Here is a 19,264-nt window from a genome sequence, read left to right as displayed (position 1 = left end):
CCGCTGCCTGCCTCCTGCTCCCAGGTAACGCCTGCTGCCTCCTGGCCGCTCCCCACGCCGCTGCCTGTACTCCTCTCGCTAGCTGACCCCCGCTGCTCACCTGGTCACTCCTGGTGTCCGCCGCTTCCCGCCATTTTCCCGCCGCCGCTGCCCCAGGCGCACCCTCCCAGTCCCGCCTCCACCTACAGTCCCGCCCCCCCTCCCTGCCCATTGGCCACCCCGCTCCCGCCTCCCGCTGACCCTCCCTCCCGGCTCCTTATTTATGACGCCCCTTCAGCGACCACGCAGCGGACGCGCGCAGCGGGCGCGCCTTATGTGCGCCGAAGGTGCGCCAAAGGTAAGCCCGTCTGCGCCTGTCTGCGCCTGGACCGCGCCCAGCGCCAGACCCCCTGTTCCCCGCGCCCGCCAGCCCCCCCGCAGGATCTATGACTTTGCTACGCTCATCGCACTCAAAACCGCCCGAGCCCCCGGATGCTACCGAGCGTCCCCGCGACGCACCCATGGACCCTTCGCCTGCCGATCCTGCAACTTCTCCTGCCTCCAAACAAGCACCGCGCCCACCGAGACGGACAACAGCAACCACCTCAAGTGCATCCTGCTCAACACCCGCTCCGTCCACAGACACGCCGTGGAACTCTGGAACCTCCTCGACACCGCATCTCCAGACGTCGCCTTCCTCACGGAAACCTGGATGAACGACTCTTCAGCCCCCGACATCGCCATAGCCATCCCGGACGGCTACAAGATCATCAGGAAGGATCGCGTCAACCAGACCGGAGGAGGCATCGCCATCGTACACAAGAGCACCATTCGCATCTCGACTGACTCCATCGATGTATTCAACGCCGCCGAATACCTGCACTTCCAGATCCACACCGACCCCAAGACTACCCTCAGAGGCACCCTTGTCTACAGACCCCCGGGACCACGCACACAATTCTACGAAGACATCACTGACTTCATCAGCCCTCACGCCCTCCCCTCCGCTGACTACATCCTCCTCGGGGACCTCAACTTCCACCTGGAGAACAACAATGACCGCAACACCACCGCCCTGCTGGATAACCTCGCCAACCTCGGACTTCAGCAACTGGTCAACACCCCCACCCACTTCGCCGGCCACACGCTCGACCCACTCTTCTCGTCCAGAAAGCACGTCACCTTCAGCCACTCCACCGGACTTCACTGGACCGACCACAGCTGCGTCCATTTCAGCTTCAGAAAGAACACGGTCCACCATCACCCGAAGCAGGCTCCCCACAGAAACTGGAGCAAGATCACCGCCGACCAGCTCGCCACCTCCCTCAGCCAGAGCCCACCTGTCAGGACCACGGACCCTAACACAGCTGCCCTCGACCTCACGCAGTGGCTGACCTCCTGTGCCGACGACCTCGCCCCACTGAAGAACCCCCTCACCAGGCCCAGAAGCAAGAAGGCCCCCTGGTTCACCGACGAACTTAAGGACTCCAAGAAGGCCTGCCGCACCCTCGAGAAGGCCTGGCTCCTCAACAAGACCGCCGACAACAGAACAGCACTCAAACTCGCCACTCGCAGACATCACCAGCTCATCCGCAACACCAAGAAGAAATCTCTGCGGGAACGACTGGACAAGAACGCCCATGACAGCAAGGAGCTCTTCAACATCGTCAAGGAGTTCTCCAACCCCAGCACCGGCAACAACGACATCACTCCCTCACAGGACCTCTGCGACTCCCTCGCCTCGTACTTCCACCGCAAGATCGCCGACATCCACAACAGCTTCGACATTTCACCCCCGCACCCATCGGTCGTACTATCGCACCCCGCCGCCACCCTCCAGACATGGACCGAGGTGACCCCCGAAGACACGTCACGCATGATGAACACCATCCACTCCGGATCTCCGACCGACCCGTGCCCCCATCATGTCTTCAACAAGGCAGCCTCTACCATCGCACCCCACCTCCGAGACATAATCAACACCTCCTTCAACACAGCAACCTTCCCGGAGAGCTGGAAGCACGCCGAACTCAGCGCTCTGCTGAAGAAACCAACAGCGGACCCGACCGACCTCAAGAACTTCCGCCCCATCTCGCTCCTTCCTTTCCCCGCCAAAGTCATCGAGAAGGTCGTCAACAAGCAACTGGCAGCCTTCCTCAAGACGAACGGATCCCTCGACCCATCACAGTCCGGATTCAGAGCCAACCACAGCACCAAGACCGCCCTCATCGCAGCCACCGACGACATCCGAGCCCTGCTCGACAACGGCGAAACAGCGGCACTCATCCTCCTAGACCTCTCCGCAGCATTTGACACTGTCTGCCACCGCACACTAGTCCAACGCCTCAACGACACCGGCATCCAAGGGAAGGCTCTGGAATGGATCATCTCATACCTCTCCGGCAGAACACAGAGAGTACGCCTCCCTCCGTTCCGCTCCGAGGCCACCGAAGTCATCTGCGGCGTCCCGCAAGGATCGTCGCTCAGCCCCACTCTCTTCAACATCTACATGAAACCCCTCGCTGCCATCGCACGCCAACACAACCTCAACATCATTTCCTACGCCGATGACACCCAGCTAATTCTCTCCCTCTCCAGAGACCCCGACACCGCCAAAGCCAGCCTGCACGAAGGGATGACAGACGTCGCTGAATGGATGAACATCAGCCGCCTGAAACTGAACACGGACAAGACAGAAGTCCTCATCCTGGGACCATCACCCTCCGCATGGGACGACTCCTGGTGGCCCCCGGCACTAGGCACCGCACCTGAACCGACGGACCACGCACGAAACTTGGGCGTCATACTGGACTCCTCCCTATCGATGACCAGACAAGTCAACGCCGTCTCCTCAGCTTGCTTCCACAACCTCCGCATGCTCCGAAAGATCTTCCGATGGATCCCGATCGAGACCAGGAAGACGGTCACCCAGGCTCTCGTCACCAGCAGACTAGACTACGGAAACACCCTCTACGCCGGTACTACAGCCAAGCTTCAGAAAAGACTTCAGCGTATCCAGAACGCCTCCGCCCGACTCATCCTGGACGTCCCCCGACGCAACCACATCTCGTGCCACCTGAGAGACCTGCACTGGCTCCCTGTCAACAAGAGGATCACGTTCAGACTCCTCACCCACGCACACAAGTCCCTCCACGACCTAGGCCCAGGGTACCTCAACAGCCGCCTCACCTTCTACACGCCCACCCGCCGGCTACGTTCCGCTAACCTCGCCCTCGCCGTCGTCCCTCGCATCCAGAGAGCCACCGCTGGAGGAAGGTCATTCTCCTACCTGGCAGCTAAGACTTGGAACTCCCTACCCGTCCACCTGCGGATGACCCAGGACCACCTGGCCTTCAGGAAACAGCTCAAGACCTGGCTGTTCGAGCAGTAGCAGACCCCCTTCCCCAAGCGCCTTGAGACCCTTACGGGTGAGTAGTGCGTGATATAAGTTCCATGATTGATTGATTGATTGATATGCTACAGAAATAAATGAAATAACTACTATCATTAGTAAAGCGCAAATAAAGAAATAACCGTGTGCTGTGCGCAATGCGCGCTGAAGATTCCTAAACACGCTATAGCGCGATCGCATTGCTGCACGCAACGCGCACTGAAGATTTCTGTACACGCGACATTAAGCTGTGTCCCTTGAACTTTTACTAGTGTTATTTCAAATCAACCTACCTTGTGGATTCTTTCAAGTCGTCCTTCGGTGTAATAAAGGGGACATGCCATGAATCTATCTTGTTGAGGAGGAACACCCGTGTTTCTAAAAATAAAGAAAGGACAATTTTTGCCTGCAGAGAGGAAGTGGTAAAAACAAACAAAGAAGAAGTTACTTACCTAGGACACACCATAAATGCTAAGGGAATTAGTCCTAAGAAAAGTATTATAACTGCTGTGGAAAATGCTCGTAGGCCTGAATCTAAGGATGAATTGAAATCATTCCTTGGGTTAGCGGAATACTGCTCTAAATATGTAAAAAACTTCACAGAAATTGTTGAACCTTTAAGGAAGTTGATGAAAAAGGGTGTGGAATATGATTGGACAGGTGAATGTGAGAATTCTTTTTCCAATATAAAGAGATCTATTGTGTGTGCCCCAACGTTGGGTCATTTTGATGTGACAAAGAGGACATACATAACTACTGATGCAAGTGGGGTTGGAATTGGAGCTGTACTTACTCAGGTTCATGAAGGGGTAGAGAGTGTCATTGGATTTGCATTAAGGAGGTTACAAGGTGCTGAGGTTTCTTATTCTGTAATTGAAAGGGAGGCTCTGGCTTGTTGTTGGGGAATTAACCATTTCAGATTTTATGTGTGGGGAATTCCTTTTAAATTAAGGACGGACCATAAGCCACTGACATACATCTTCAAAGGTGGTCGAGGTCTTGAAGGGAATGTCACACCTCGTATTACAAGGTGGTTATTAGGTGTGTTGGAATACAATTTTGAAATTGAGTTTGTTAAAGGAATCAACAATGTTGTTGCTGATTTTTTGTCAAGGATGCCTGAGGAAGGTGTTGTTTCAGAAATACAAGATAGTGAGGTATTATCAATTGAAGGAGAGCTGTGCATTGCTGCGAGTGAATGGGCATCTGCTAAAGAGAGTGATGATGTCATGAGGGAAGTTGAGGAAAAGGTTGTGCATGGATGGGACAATGGAGATACTCAGAGAGCTGATATACGAGAGTATTTCAAGGTCAAGGATGAGTTAAGCATTGTAAGTGGAAAAATCAGGAGGAGGAGTCAGATCGTTCCTCCCATCGCCATTCGACCTAGAATTCTTAATATCATTCATGAAGGTCACTTGGGACGTAGCGCCATGAAAAGAAGAGTCAGGGAGGTGTTTTGGTGGCCGGGTGTTGATCATGATGTTGAGGAAAAAGTAAAGAACTGTATGGCGTGTGCTAATAGTGACAAGTCTAAAATAATCAGACAACCTCCATTGGAAATGACAAGTTTTCCTAGTAAGCCTTGGGAGAAATTGGCGATTGATTTTTTGGGACCTGTGGTAAAGTTAGGAACTACGAACAGATTCATTATTGTACATGTAGATTATCATTCCAAGTGGTTTGAGGTCAAAATTGTGCCAGAGGTGAACATGTCTATAGTTATAGATTTTTTGGAAGAGACTTTTATGGATGAGGGATTGCCAAAGACCATTGTCTCTGATAATGGGGTACAATTTGTATCTAAAGAAATGGTGTCCTATTTGAATGGGTTGGGAATTACTCATGAAAGAGTTGCTCTGTTCTGTCAACAGGCCAACGGCCTTGTGGAGAGGGTGAATCGGTTGATAATGGAAAATATACAATTGTCATTGGCAAATCAGTTATCATGGAAAAAGGAATTGAGAAGATTGATGTGGTCGCATAGAGTCACACCTCATTCTTCAACTGGGATTGCACCTTTTGTTTCTCTCAAAGGGAGGATTCCAAACTCTAAGGAATGTCCTGTGTGGTTGAAGGATGATGTGGAAATTGTGGTGGATAGAGAACAAATTAGAGAGAATGTAATGAAGAAAAGTAGTAAAAATGTTTTATACTACAACAAAAGAATGGGTGTGAAGAGATCTTTGGTGATGCCAGGAGATTGGATTGTGGTACGAAAGAAAGGTTTAGTCCATAAAGGTGAAAGTAAATACTCTAGTCCTTGTAGGGTTAAGGAAGTCAAACGTAATGTAGTGATTTTAGAAAATGGAACTACTAGAAGTGTGGGTGACGTATGTAAAGTTAGAAGTTAATCTGTAGAGTTTATGATTCAAAGTTCAACCAGACTTGGTCATGTTAGTTCACATGGAAACTATTGTAAAGATCAACATTTTGTTTATTGTAAAGGGGGAGATGTGTAGAGAGATTGCTGGCTGACATCATGGAATGTATGATGTCAGCCTAAGGTGGAATGTTTGGAGTTGAACGAGAAAGACTGTTGAGCTGGAAGCTCAGCTGGGTTGTCGCTGGATAATAAATCTTCTTGAAGATCAAACTACACTTCGTGTAATCTTTACAAAGAGCCAGCATCATGATGGCACAGGATCGTGGTGCAAGTACGATGCTATCGAGCAAAGAGAAGGTGGAAAGGAGGTTACCCGCCATAAATGAAGCACCAAGGAGATCCCACACACGGAGATCATCAGAGGAGGGGCCCCTTGTAGCCCGAACGCAGGAAGGAGATTGTGTTCACCTTCACTGCACTAGGGTTGCCCTGTTTTGGGCCAAAGACAGCACAGAGTGACCTCCTTCACACTGCCTCAAGACTGAGTCGTCAGTGGCCCAAGACAGGCAAGAGGAGAGTCGCATGCTCCAAGTGGCAAGCTGCCACTGACGCAAGAGAAAGGAGACCCTTACCTCCCACAGCAATCCTGAGTTGCAGCCAAAATACCTTGTTGAGTAGAAGAAGGGTATAGAAGCACTGCAGAACAGATCCATTTAAGCACACTTACCTTCACTACCGTCCGTGAAATGGCTGACACATCTGAGAAGACGCCCAGTCCTACAAACAGGACCGGACCTGCGAACGGTCCGTGGCGGGAGAAGATGCATAGTCCAAAGGACGCGATGGAGTAAGCAGGAGGTCCCTGTGAGAACACGTGGCCTGTCGCCACTTCAGAGCATGTGCAGAAAAGGCATGCAATACGTGGCCTGTCGCCACTTTGCAACATTTACAAAGAAGGTATGTGGCCAGACACCACATTACACAGGAAGCAAGAACCAAAGAAGAAGAGAGCGCGGCATGTTGCCACATTTTGCAAAGAAGAAAAGGAGGGGAGAGACAGGAAAGTGACAATCCTGTCACAGAAGAGCAGATGACCAAAGGAGCGCAAGAGAAGTCAACAAGGGGACAAGAACGAGTACTCGTACCATTACCTGAGTGCACCTACTGATACAAGCTAGCCACCGGGGTGCAGTGACGTCACAGGAAATAGCTCAGCAGGAATACCAAACGTAAGCCACCTACATGCGCGAACTGTGTATCTGCCCCGCGCTTCACAGTGTGACCGTCCAGCCACCTGTCACTGGCTGCTTAAAGTAAATGGCATCTCTGTTTGCTAACACACATGCAGAATAAGAAGAGCTGTGCCAAGAGTCAGATGAGCTACATGACTGCAAAGATCCTCCAGCCACCCTCACTCCATGCAAGCCATCACCACCTGTCGTACAAGTCGTTTCATGGCAGCCACTACATCGTTTGCCATGTGCATCACCACCATCCCTGGAGCATCAAGTAACACGACTGGAGTCCTGCACCATTGCCATACAGAGTGACGATCTGAAGAACCAGTGACCATTTGTTTAACTGGCTTACATCCTAATCCCGGTAGTGAGAGCATGTTCTGACCAGGACACATCCACCCCTGACGTTGCACGAGTGACTAGGTGGTGGCTCCGAGGTGGTCTTAAGGCTGTCCAGATGCAGACACGTATGCAGCCCCAGTGCAGCCCACAGGTAGTCACGTGGCAACTCATCCAAGGGGACTCTCCCATGCGTGAGAGATGGACTTTACTTTGCCTCACCGATGGATTCCAGCGTTGTGATTGGCTTAGGGGAAGGAGGTAGGCTGCCTGTTACTGCTTCCTGTTTTCACAGAGCGGGAGGCGCGACGCATGAGTCCGGCCCGGAGGTAAGGTAAGTTTTTCTTACTTTTTTAAAATTTAAATTAAATTACTTCCCCCCTCCCCACTGCCACACCCTCCCGTCATGCCGGCCGTGACAGACCCAGGCCCATGCTAGTCCCCGATCGGGTCAGTGCAGTGCTAATTTCACATAATGGGAGCTGGCCGTGGTGTCAGGGCCCGACGGAGGGGGCATGAGTAACTGCTTCAGATAATCCATAGTTTCCTAATCCAAGCAGAACCATCTCTGGAACACGTGAACGTGTTCCAGAGATGGTTCTGCTCGGATTAGGAAACTATGGATTATCTGAAGCAGTTACTCATGCCCCCTCCGTCGGGCCCTGGTGCACGTACGAGCATTGTGGTGAATTCCCTTCCCTCAGCTGTGTAAATTTGGTGCTGTGTGTCTGATGCACCCATGCGTCCGCGGGTCCATCACCCCGACCGGCACCACAGCAATTACCTACATATATTCTTAAAGCCATGGCCTCACGAGGGCACACCATCTGGCCACTCTTTGTTCTGTTTTTAAAACGATAAGAATGTGTTTATTTTTTAATTTAACGAGGAATATTGAGTTCAATGAGTTTATATTTCGCAATCAATTCATTTGAAAAGATGTGCAACGGTGTTTATATGTTGTTAATTACATTCGGTGTCTATGTGTTAATTACATTTTCTTGACTGAGTTTGTGCATGGGGCAAGGGGGTCGCTGGTACTTCTGCTGTTGGACCTATCTGGGGTTATTTTTTTTTAAGATACTACAACGGAAAATACTGCTGCTCTTATTCACTCTTCTGACATTATCTGATATGTAATGTTCAGAAGGTAAAGGCAGAAATGATTTCAGTCTGTTGTGTTATGTTATGTGTGCTACATCCACTTATTTCATGTCCAGTTCTTGTGTGATATTATGCCAGTAAATTCTGACAAATACTAGGTTTTAGGGAGGCAGCGCCGAGATGCCCCATACAATTTTGAAGAAGTTTTCTTTTTTGTCAGTATGAACTGTAATTGCTCGACCAGTGTCCCATTTTAACCTGCTCGTAAAAGCTTAGCCTTTTTGTTGTTCCTCAGTCTGCAAAAGGCGAATTGAATTCACAAATAATGCATTTGCCACTTGCAAAGTTAATGAGGAACCTCGCTTAATGTTGCCACACAACGAGCGGTGCCTTAGGTGGTTCACGTTGAGAGTATGTGTGGAGAACAGGTATTCAAACTACGAGGCTTTTTCTGCTTATTTTTTTATAGGGAAAGTTTGTGGACTGTGGACATGATGTGCCCAAATACTAAAATATGATCGGTCACAATGCAAATGTTAAGATATTTTCAAATGCGCAGACTAATAATACCGATATTGTGTTTTTGGAAGTGCACAGATGTATATTTGCAATATCAGCACCTTTTTCTTAGTTTCTTTTCATCTTAGTTTCTCGGACAGCCCAGTGCGAGGCACCTTTTACTCTGACAGCAGCAAACCCTGAACATTATTTATTACACAGTTTATATTACACTCCAGCAGGTATTTAATCATTGCATTCTGCTAGAGCGCTTCATGCAGTTTTGCTTTCCTGTAGTTGTAGCATGTCCCCTATTTATTAAAACAGTGAGGTCACATTTCTTCTTAGAGCATCATATTCCCACCATGTCTGATTTTTCCATGATGACTTAGTACACGTGGAAATACCCTGGTAGGCTGGAGGACGGTGTGCTGCTCTCACTGGAGGAATTATCTGGAGAATTGTCAGTCCAACATTCATGTCGAGGGAGCGTTGCACCGTTTCCTTGCAGACATATGTCTTATGGCAAGCGTAGAGTCTCCAGGTTATAGTGCACAAGACCTACATGGCGTAAGGGAGAACAGGGATATCATGTGGCCTAAGATTGAGAAGGATTCCAAGGGCACCAACATAAGGAGCCTCAGGCGACCAGAGAGTGAAAATAAGCTTATAAGTCCTACCTCGGACCCTGGGATGGCTTTTCTACTGAGAATTTTGGGAAAAGATAACATGGGAAGCCTTTGCTGTTACAAGCAGGCATTTTTTACACAGAGTACTACTTGAAATGCATTCATATTTTCTGCACTTTAAAAAAAAAATTGTTTCCTGCATGAAAACAGAAAATTAATTTAAAGAAATAGTGTAATCATATTGATGTACAGCACCGCACTGTCAATGAATGTATTTATTGTGTAGTTAAAACCACTTCAAGTGTATCAGTGTGTTCAAAAGTTAATATGGCCAAATGATAACATCAGCATACGCAAAGATTGTCTTCTATAGCTCATAAAAATTGGCAATTTCTTAAATGATAAATAGTTCAATCATATTGCTTTATTAACCTTCCTGCTTCCTCAAATTTGCTTGAAAAGGCACCATTTGTCCACTCTTTTTTCAAAATTTTCTCGAGGGTTGTTTAGGCTCGCTCGCTGGAGTGCAGTACTTCAATAATTTTACGCCTCACCACTTTCAAATGTCACCAGCCACCACTGGTCTATGTGATCATTTCCCTAGCATGTGGGCCCAGGGCCAACATCAAAACAGCAGGGAAACTGCGAGGTGGTTGAAACGGGCATCACCATTTTATGGCCGATGTCTCTTTTCTGGCCACCTCTAAATGAGGGCCATAGAAAGTGCACGCCTACCAGTATTCGTCTCCTAGGGGCTTGCTTTTGGCTTCTCTAAGTTCAGCAGCCCAGGCCTCCAGAAGCTTCTTGTATATTTTCAGAGTTTAGCGCTGGCTCCACTCCGACAGCCTCTGCCGTCGAGCATCTTTCCTGCCCTTCAATTGAGGCCTCGGCGCGCCGCTGTTTGCTGTCATGCAGTGACCTTCAACCACGCGAAGGGCTCCTAAGAAATGTCAGCGGCAGATGCGGCGTCATTAGCAGCGAGTGCGTTTCTGTGGCTGTGATGCAGTCAGGCCCGCTCGGACCGGCTTTATTCCCTCCTCAGACGCAGCGGGAAGCCGGCAGACGCTTCCAGAGCACCGACGTCTTTAGTCCGGTGATATTTTTAGCTGCTCGAGTGACTCTTATGGTCCCTCCTGGGGGCTACTGTGATGAAGAAGGTTTAAAAATGGAACAGCGTCGACACAAGTACACGGAGGTATTTCTGCTCATTATACCCCCAGTGAATTTGAGATTGAAGCTTCCAGGCTTCAGCTGCCACTTGTCGAAGTCCAATTTGTAAAGCTTTTAATGAAATATCGGATTGCGAATCTCAGCGGAGCCCTCCAGGCTGCTCATTAATCGTTCTCCATCCGGACATTTTCAATGACACTCTTCAGTCTGCAGATCTGCAGGAGAGGGGCAGAGGGAACAAAGATGCCTTCTGCCTCACGTGAATAGGTGTCTGCCGAGAAAATGTTCTTGATGAGGGAGCTGCCACGCTGTCTGCCTCTGGGAACACTTGCCTTCAAGTGTGGAGCAGTTTTTAGGCATAAAATATGGTATGTTATCTTTGTAAATATGTACTATTCACTGTACAATAATTTCCATGCACCTTCCTGCACAGGCACCGAATACACTTTACAGCTTCAATTCCAAACGTGTTGTGTCAAAAAGTAAAATGTTATCCTTGCCTTAGTTTAGGTTTAGGCTAGAGACATATTTACCTGCCTGGCAGACTTCTGCAATAAATGAAGACAACAGTAGTAATTAGAAGTATTTTGGTCAGCGTCCTCCAACCATTGCTCTGCTGGAGTGGTGTTGTTCATATTTTAGATCACAAATAGGAAATCTTGCTTTGGGTGTTGCAATGGGTGACCCTCTAAAGCTTTTTTATTGAGAGTGTCATCACATGTTGGATCAGGCCCCATTACAGCCAATTGTTAATTGGAGTGACAGTCATTTGCTGTGATTACATTCCCCCTCCCCCCCTTATGTATGACTTTGTGATCTTGAAGGGGTGGGGATCGAGTGGTGAAGGAATCCATCTGCAGACAGCACACACTGACCCTCCAAGGAGCTGTTGCGTGTGGATAAGACATTTGCTTTATGCAGCAGCGGGCGCCCACACAAAGAAGGAAACTGCAGTAACAGAAGTCACCACCGAATGGAAATTATGAGTGTTTCAAAAAAAATACGCAGCCTCTGCTCTTTCCACATTCACATTTCGACAGGAAAAACCTGACAAAATGTAAATGGGGTAAAGTGTGCTATATTTGAGGAAAAACTCTAATTCCACCTTTCTGACAGATATCAAATTGGAGACAGATAATTTTTTTTACCTGCATTGGAACATCTGCCACACCACTCCCCTTTACCTGGAAAGCCTGCTTACCTTCCCACAGAGACAACATTCCAAGTTTGGTTCTTGCTGCTGCACAGATACAAATTGCAACTCTGGTCAAGCCTTTTTCCACACTGAGTTTGGAGACTCAGTGTACAATCAAGATACATAGGATGGGGATTTTTTGATCAAGGGTAGGGATATTCACATTTCATCTGGGAGGAATATACTTCCTCATAATATTGATGGAAGCGCTTTGCTATGGAGGGAGACTTTCATGGGGCACACCCAGGGCAGAATCTACATGAGTCAGTATGTTTTCCGTCGATTTGGGACATTGCAAACATGCAGTTATCCTGCCGGGCCGACCTCCTTCTCCGTACACCCTAGCTACTGCCTATTCACCCTTGTGTTTAACGTCCCTGTCTGGAACTCAAAACCTTAGCTTGGATAGTATGCCATATATTATCATCTTTTGTCTGTACATGAGCTCGTTCCCATTGACCTACCTCTTGTCTCAATCACTTTAGGCTCTGGTGTATTGATCGTAAGACTCCAGTATGCTTGGCCATAATGATCCGAACTATGTAGGCCTTGAACATCTCCCATACTGTCTCAAACTGATTAGCTGTCCTGCATTCTTTTCAAAATAATCAGTAATGGAAGTGGCTATATCGGCTCAGAAGAACGTGTCTAATAGAGATTTTGAAGGGAATTCCCAAAAGAAGCTGGCAGGCCACTTATCTGGGTACACAGACTGGGGAGCAGTCCAGAGATCATCAAGACTGGTGTTTGCACATCCTTGTCCTGGATGCAATATCTCTGGTAGCCAGTATATAATCAATATTGAAATGCATGGTATGTGCCGCTTCATAATATGTGTATTCCTACAGTGAGGGTTTCGGTCACCCAATAGGTCTACCAGGTTGTCAGGTTCCATTATGCGTGAGTGTTCCTAGGCTGAACTAGACTTTTTTCTGTTCGAATTGATGCCCAATCTAATATTTTATTTAGGGTACAATGAATGTCGCCCAACCCCATATGATTGTGTCACATTGTGTGTATTTAAGAATATCCTGAAGTAAGTCATGGAAGAACTTTGAATGGTCAGTGTTTGGGCCATAATTGTATATTATTACGCTTCTCCTGTTTGCTATCTCACATAAGGCGATCACATATCTGCCATCGCGGGTGGTAGTCATGTCCAGTAATCTTGGACCACACCCTTTCCTAATCCATAAAAGCATTCCACTCCACTGCTGACCATGTTCATATTATGATGGAGTTGTGGATTAACAGACCAACCTGGAATGTTTGTTAGTTTTCCCCATTTGACTTGTTTTTATGGGGCCATTTAGGGTTTGGTAGATGGAAGCTCCGCCATAAACCGACATGGCTTCCACCTCATTTAAAGCTGGGGAATCAGTCATTTTATTGACGGCACAACCTCAGCTAACTCTGCCTCCAGAAACCCATCACCAGGCTGCCCCTCCATCACAGAGATATGGGGTCACAGTAGCAGAAGCCCCACCTTTATCAGAGGTGACACTAATTTTTTTATTTCAGAATCACCACATGAGACATAGCGACCCCAGATGGGTAACTGGAATAATGTCCCTGATGCCCAGGCAAATGCCTGCGCTTAAAGAGCAGTTCTTTTTAGCTTTGCAAAAAACAAACCACCATTTTGAGATTTTATTTCTCAAAAGCAAAAAAGAATGCACAGTGAGTCTCAACAATTTGGCTTTCACCTTTGCCCACAGGGTTTCTGCTGGTGTGGCAGATGCTCTGTCGGCAAAAAGATCCTTGCCAGGTAGGTGAGATCTCTAATTAGGTGGGTGGTTCTCTGCTACAAGGCAGTACAAGTTGACCCAAAGGGTTGGTTATCCCCTGGCCTATAAATGATGCTCTTAATGATCCTAAGGGCAGTTTCAAGGGCTTCAGATGTCACTTTACAGGAGAATGCCTTCCTATATGAACATTTGGGTATAGGTATTTTACAGGATAGGTGATTTATAGTAAGAGGAGCTGACTGGATTCCACTGGGAAGAATTTGGTTGAGGGATGTTGGAATAAGGCAGAAAGGTCATTCCATCTTCAAATTCTGTTAGAATGTGTGTCTTTTTAAAAAAAATAGTTTGAGTTTTTCCATGAAATTTTTATAAACAAACAAAACACATTGGAAGAGATGTCAAAATTCCAGGGTGTTCACATTACACAGATCGCGGTTAACGCGTGGTTGGCAGTGGCATAGCAAGGAAAGGACGGCAAATGCAGAAATCGATCGTCAGCACCCCCCCACCCCCCTTTGCTCATACATTCACCGCGGGGTAAAAGGCTGGGACCATCACAGGCGGCAAAAGGCCTAGCTATGCCACTGCTGGTTGGTAAGGAGAGATAGGTGATAACATAATGGCATGACCATAAAGAAGAGGTGAGGATGAGTGGGGAGGTAGAGAGTTGGCAGAAATGCAGCTGGTAATTGAATTACATCACTTTAGATATGGCATGCAAGATAAATGTGCTGGTATGTGATGAACGAACACAGGATGTAAGGAATGAGAGCCTTAGTCTGTATCGTTTGATTCTGTTGAAAGTAAATTAGAGCAGAGGGGTTGCCAAATATCTCTAAGCCTAGATGTGGGGGTTTGGAGTTGTGCGTAGTCATTGCTAATTTTGCCACAATAGGAAATGGATTTAAGCCAGGCTGTGTCTGTGGGGGAGCGTCTGCTGCCCCAATGAAGGGCGATTTCCAGTTTAGCAAGTAATATCTCCATGGAAGTGAACCTATGGATAGATTAAGGAAGATTGTGAGTGTACCCCAATAGTGCTATTGCAGGGTCAGGCTGGAGCGTGACATCCGTCATCGTGATAAGAAGGGAAAAATGGTAATCCCATAGTTGCTGATGACGGGGCCCAACCAGGTGAGATGTGCAGCGTCAGTGTTATGGAACTGGCATTTGAGGCAATGGAAAGAGTGCGCACGGTCGAATTTGGCAATATCTGTGTGGGAGATATATGCTCTGTGTAAGAACTTAAAGTGTAGAAGTTTGTGTCTAGGATTGATGGACACCAATTTTGTTTTGCAACAGCAAAATGCCCTGACCTTATTGGATACATGATAACCAGGATCTGTGCTCAGGGGGCCCGATTCACAGAACTAACTTAAGACAAAATCCTAAACTTACTACCATTTTGGTATTCACAGAAGGTACTTACTCATTTCGGTATTCACAGAAGTTAGGAGTCCTAACTTTAGGACTCCTAAATGCCTTCTGTGACTACCGAAAAGCTTAAAGTTAGGATTTTTGTCAGTTTAGGAGTCCTAAAGTTAGGAGTCCTAACTTTACTACTGCTAAACTGAGAAAAATCCTAATTTTAAGGCTTTTGGTTTTCACAGAAGGCATTTAGGAGTCATAAAGTTAGGAGTCCTAACTTTACTACTAATAAATTGAGAAAAATCCTAATTTGAAGACTTTCAGTATTCACAGAAGGCATTTAGGAGTCCTAAAGTTAGGAGTCCTAACCATACTACTACTAAACTGAGAAAAATCCTAATTTTAAGGCTTTCGGTATTCACAGAAGGCATTTAGGAGTCCTAAAGTTAGGAGTCCTAATTTTACTACTACTAAATTGAGAAAAATCCTAATTTTAAGACTTTCGGTATTCACAGCAGGCATTTAGGAGTCCTAAAGTTAGGACTCCTAACTTCTGTGAATACCGAAATGAGTAAGTGCTTTCTGTGAATACCTAAATGAGTAAGTGCCTTCTGTGAATACCAAAATGGTAGTAAGTTTAGGATTTTGTCTTAAGTTAGTTCTGTGAATCGGGCCCAGGGTCTCTCTTACACGGCTAGTGGAGTCAGTCTTCAGGGCCAAACATGAGCGATATAACTTGGAAGTCAAGTGGCTGTTGTTGTCTTTTGAGATGATGAGTGTGAGGGGCACACTCTCTTTCAGCAAGATCATGGAATTCAGTCAGTAAAGTCGGTTGAGCATGAAATTTGGAGAAGGGGTCGCCGGAGTGGGAATCAATCTGATGGATATTGCAAAGGGACGATTCGATTTGGGTAATGCTGGCACGGATATCTCAGAGAACTCCTGTGTGTTTGGAAATACAGAGGCTTTATATGTAGGCCTTAAAGGCCTCCCAAAGATTGACCTGAGAGAACATTGTGCCGCCATTTATGGCAAAGTACTCAACAACGACATCAATGTAAGATTTGGTCATGCAGGGTCTTACTCAGGAATCGCCAGGAGGGCTTCAGATTAAATTTACTAGGAACACCTAAATGTTGGATCACCGGGTAGTGATCCGACAGGGCGCGTGATAAGTTCATAATATCAATGGTCCATAGGGGGTTATTAGCGGACGCAAGTCAATAACCCAGTCGTGTCCATACTGCATGAGTGGAGGACTAAAATGTATAATCTTTAGTGGTGGGATGACGTATACGCCAAACATCTGTGTGGTCGTACATGTCAATGATTTAAAGTAGGGTCATCCTAATGTTCAATGTTCCTCCTGTTTGGTGCTAGTAGAGTCAGCTGTGGGGTTCAGGACCAGATTGAAGTCACCAGCCATGATTACTAGCTCAGTTTCAATTCACTCATGTGTTTATGAATTGAAAAGATTCAGGGGAGTCAACATTCTGGGCATAGATGTTGACCAATAGGACATTTCTGCCCACCAATGAGATGTACAGGAAAATATAACAGCTGTCTGGGTCTTCCTGGCTAGTACAGAGTGTAAATGGGATATAAGGATGCAGATTCCCCTAAAGTAGGTGTTGTAACTGGAAAGATATCGGTGAGTGCCTCATGTGCGTGGGAACGACGGAGAGTCTCGGGGTAAAAGATCAGTCTCTTGGAGGAAAGCTATCTTGACGCCTTGTCATGACAGATGTGAAAGGATCTGTTTGCCCTTGTGTGGGTTGTTGAGACCCCGGATATTCCAAGACTTGAAGGGGATATCTATCTCCCTCCTTTGGGTGTCATGAGGTGGCATGCAGTAGTGTCAAGTATGATGGTGCGAACCATGGTGGTGTATAATCCATCTTATGTTTGGGTTGCAATAATAAACAAACTGTACTGTAACAAACCAAAATGACCCGCTCCCTACCCCCCACCTTCACTAGACATTGACCCATCCAGTAAATCCCTAACACATAAAACAAAGAACTCAACAATCTCATATCTAACAAATTGGTGTACACCGGTGGGGGGAGGCAACGCCTCGGATGGTGCAGTCCGTTGTAGATAAGCAGTTGCAGAATCTAGCATATATCACAAAAAATATAGAGAGATGTAGGTATGTCCAGGATATTGGCCTAGGGGTGACAGAGGAGGTATCACCTGTGGGCTAGTCACAAGCTTCGGCAATCGCAGGCCCAAGAATGTGTGTGTCCAGCCATGTAGCAAGACTAGTGGACTGCGGAATAGTGGATAAAGTCAGTCCAATTGAAGTTTAAATCTTGCCTAGAGTTCACCACCCATGTTTCTCTCAATGATGTTTTACCTCCCTCTTGTGCTCAGTCAAAGACTACATTTCAAGCATCTCTCACGATTAGGAACCCATTTCCATGTGCGAGGATTTCTTGACATTAGTCTTTTATTAAATTCCCTGACTGTGGTTTGGAATGCATATTGCTACCAAAGACATTGCCCGACCCTAAAGTTGTCCTTTAACAGAAGTCATCTGTCGTGATTGTATTTACTAGGTAAGTGAAACCCTGTTCATGGATTTTAGTTTCACCTCTGGTATCCTTTTCTTTCTGTGTGTCGTAGTAGAGGCCAACTCCAAACTCTAATGGTTCTATCAAACCATAATATAACCCAACTGCCAAGGAATCAGCCATAATGAGACCTTTGGTACTCGTTGTCCATTTTGCACCTCCATCCCAATCACCCTATTGGCCCCCACTTGCCCCGCTACTTATGCCTCCAGGAATCACTGTGAGTCGTTAGTCTTGGTCCTCAGAACTGGTGTCCCTAACTATGGGCCATATGTAGGTAGCCTAACATTTACCACTTCATAAATACCGAATTTTACCGATTCGGTATTTATGAAGTGGTAAATGATATGTAGGTAATCCATCGGTAATATTTACCGATTCGGAATGGGTCGGTAATTTAGAATCGGTATTTACCGATTCGGTAATGGTAACTAGCTTCCCATTGATTCCTATGGGCCAGGAGGCCCATAGGAATCAATGGGAAGCCAGTTACCATTACCGAATCGGTAAATACCGATTCGGTAATGGGGGGAGCACAATCAAGGGTGGCAGGGTGTCACAGTGACACCCTGTTGCACCCCTGATTCCTGCATGTGTGCACATGTGGCACACATACATGCCCTAAGGGCATGTATGTCTGCCACATTGCACACTTCAAAGTGCAAAAAAATGCTTTTTTCCAGCTATTCGTCATTTACCACCAACTTTTAGTTGGTGGTAAATAACGAATCCCCACAACAACCACACACTCCCCCTACATATCATTTCAGGATACCGGTATTTACCGAATCGGTAAAATTACCGATTCGGTAATTTTACCGATTCGGTAAATTACCGAATCCTGAAATGTGCCCCCTACATACCAAAAGCCTGAATACCGGTCGGTAATGGGATATTTACCGAAAATCGGCCGTTACCGACCGGTGTTAGGCTTCCTACATATGGCCCTATATCTCAGATAACATTATGGGCCTCATGTAGGTAGCTAAATACCGGTCGGTAACGGCCGAAATTCGGTAAATATGCCGTTACCGACCGGTATTTAGACAAGTGAGATGTAGGAGGCCAAAAACCAGTTTTCGGTAAATATGAAGCGGTAAATACCGATTCATAATTACCGAATTCTAAAATACTGATTCATATTTACCGAATACATATTTACCGATTCGGTAAATATGAAGTGGTAAATATGAATCGGTAAATATGAAGTGGTAAATATGAAGTGGTAAAACTGAAAATGACATGTAGGAAAACTCGGTAATTAAGAAATCCATGAAATTCGGTAATTAAGAGTCGGTAATTAACACTGAGTGAAAGCAGGTGGTATATATCACAAAAAGAGGGGGGGATCTAGGAGCTAAAAAAGGTCCAGTGTCCATGCTCCCTAAATTCGATATCTAACACCAGGAGGACAAAGTTCCTATGGGCGGGTGCACAAAGTCACCAAGCCCTAAAAAAGAGAAAAAGGAAGAAAAGCAGAGTGTGAAAATTTCCTAGATTGGAAACCCACTCAAGAAACTGGAAGACCACTCTTTGTCCTCTATTGCCCTCACACACCCCGAAGGGTGTCATGCTTCATCATCGGGCGGTTGCTCCTTGTAGGGCCGGCGCTGCAATTCCCTACGGGCCCCGCGAAGGGTCTCTTTGTCGGAGATCTTTTGAGGACCGCCGGATGGTGCATGTGGGTGTGTGGGGAGTGGGTTGTT

General features: G+C 46.8%; 1 long non-coding RNA gene across 2 annotated transcripts in view; it reads left to right on the top strand.

Moving 5' to 3' along the window:
- LOC146868428 (uncharacterized) overlaps positions 1-19,264 on the top strand; it is a 317,137-nt gene that overhangs the window by 60,771 nt on the left and 237,102 nt on the right. The window contains exon 1 of one of the 2 annotated variants that reach the window (XR_014966214.1): positions 10,303-11,042. The exons of the other annotated variant lie outside the window; for it this stretch is intronic. This is a non-coding gene — a long non-coding RNA (uncharacterized LOC146868428). Of the gene's footprint in view, positions 1-10,302; positions 11,043-19,264 lie in introns of those variants that run through there. 2 annotated transcript variants of the gene reach the window in all.

The sequence above is a fragment of the Triturus cristatus genome, chromosome 1_2, assembly GCF_964204655.1.
Source record: "Triturus cristatus chromosome 1_2, aTriCri1.1, whole genome shotgun sequence".
Lineage (NCBI taxonomy): Eukaryota > Metazoa > Chordata > Amphibia > Caudata > Salamandridae > Triturus > Triturus cristatus.
This window is presented reverse-complemented; position numbering and strand designations above follow the sequence as displayed.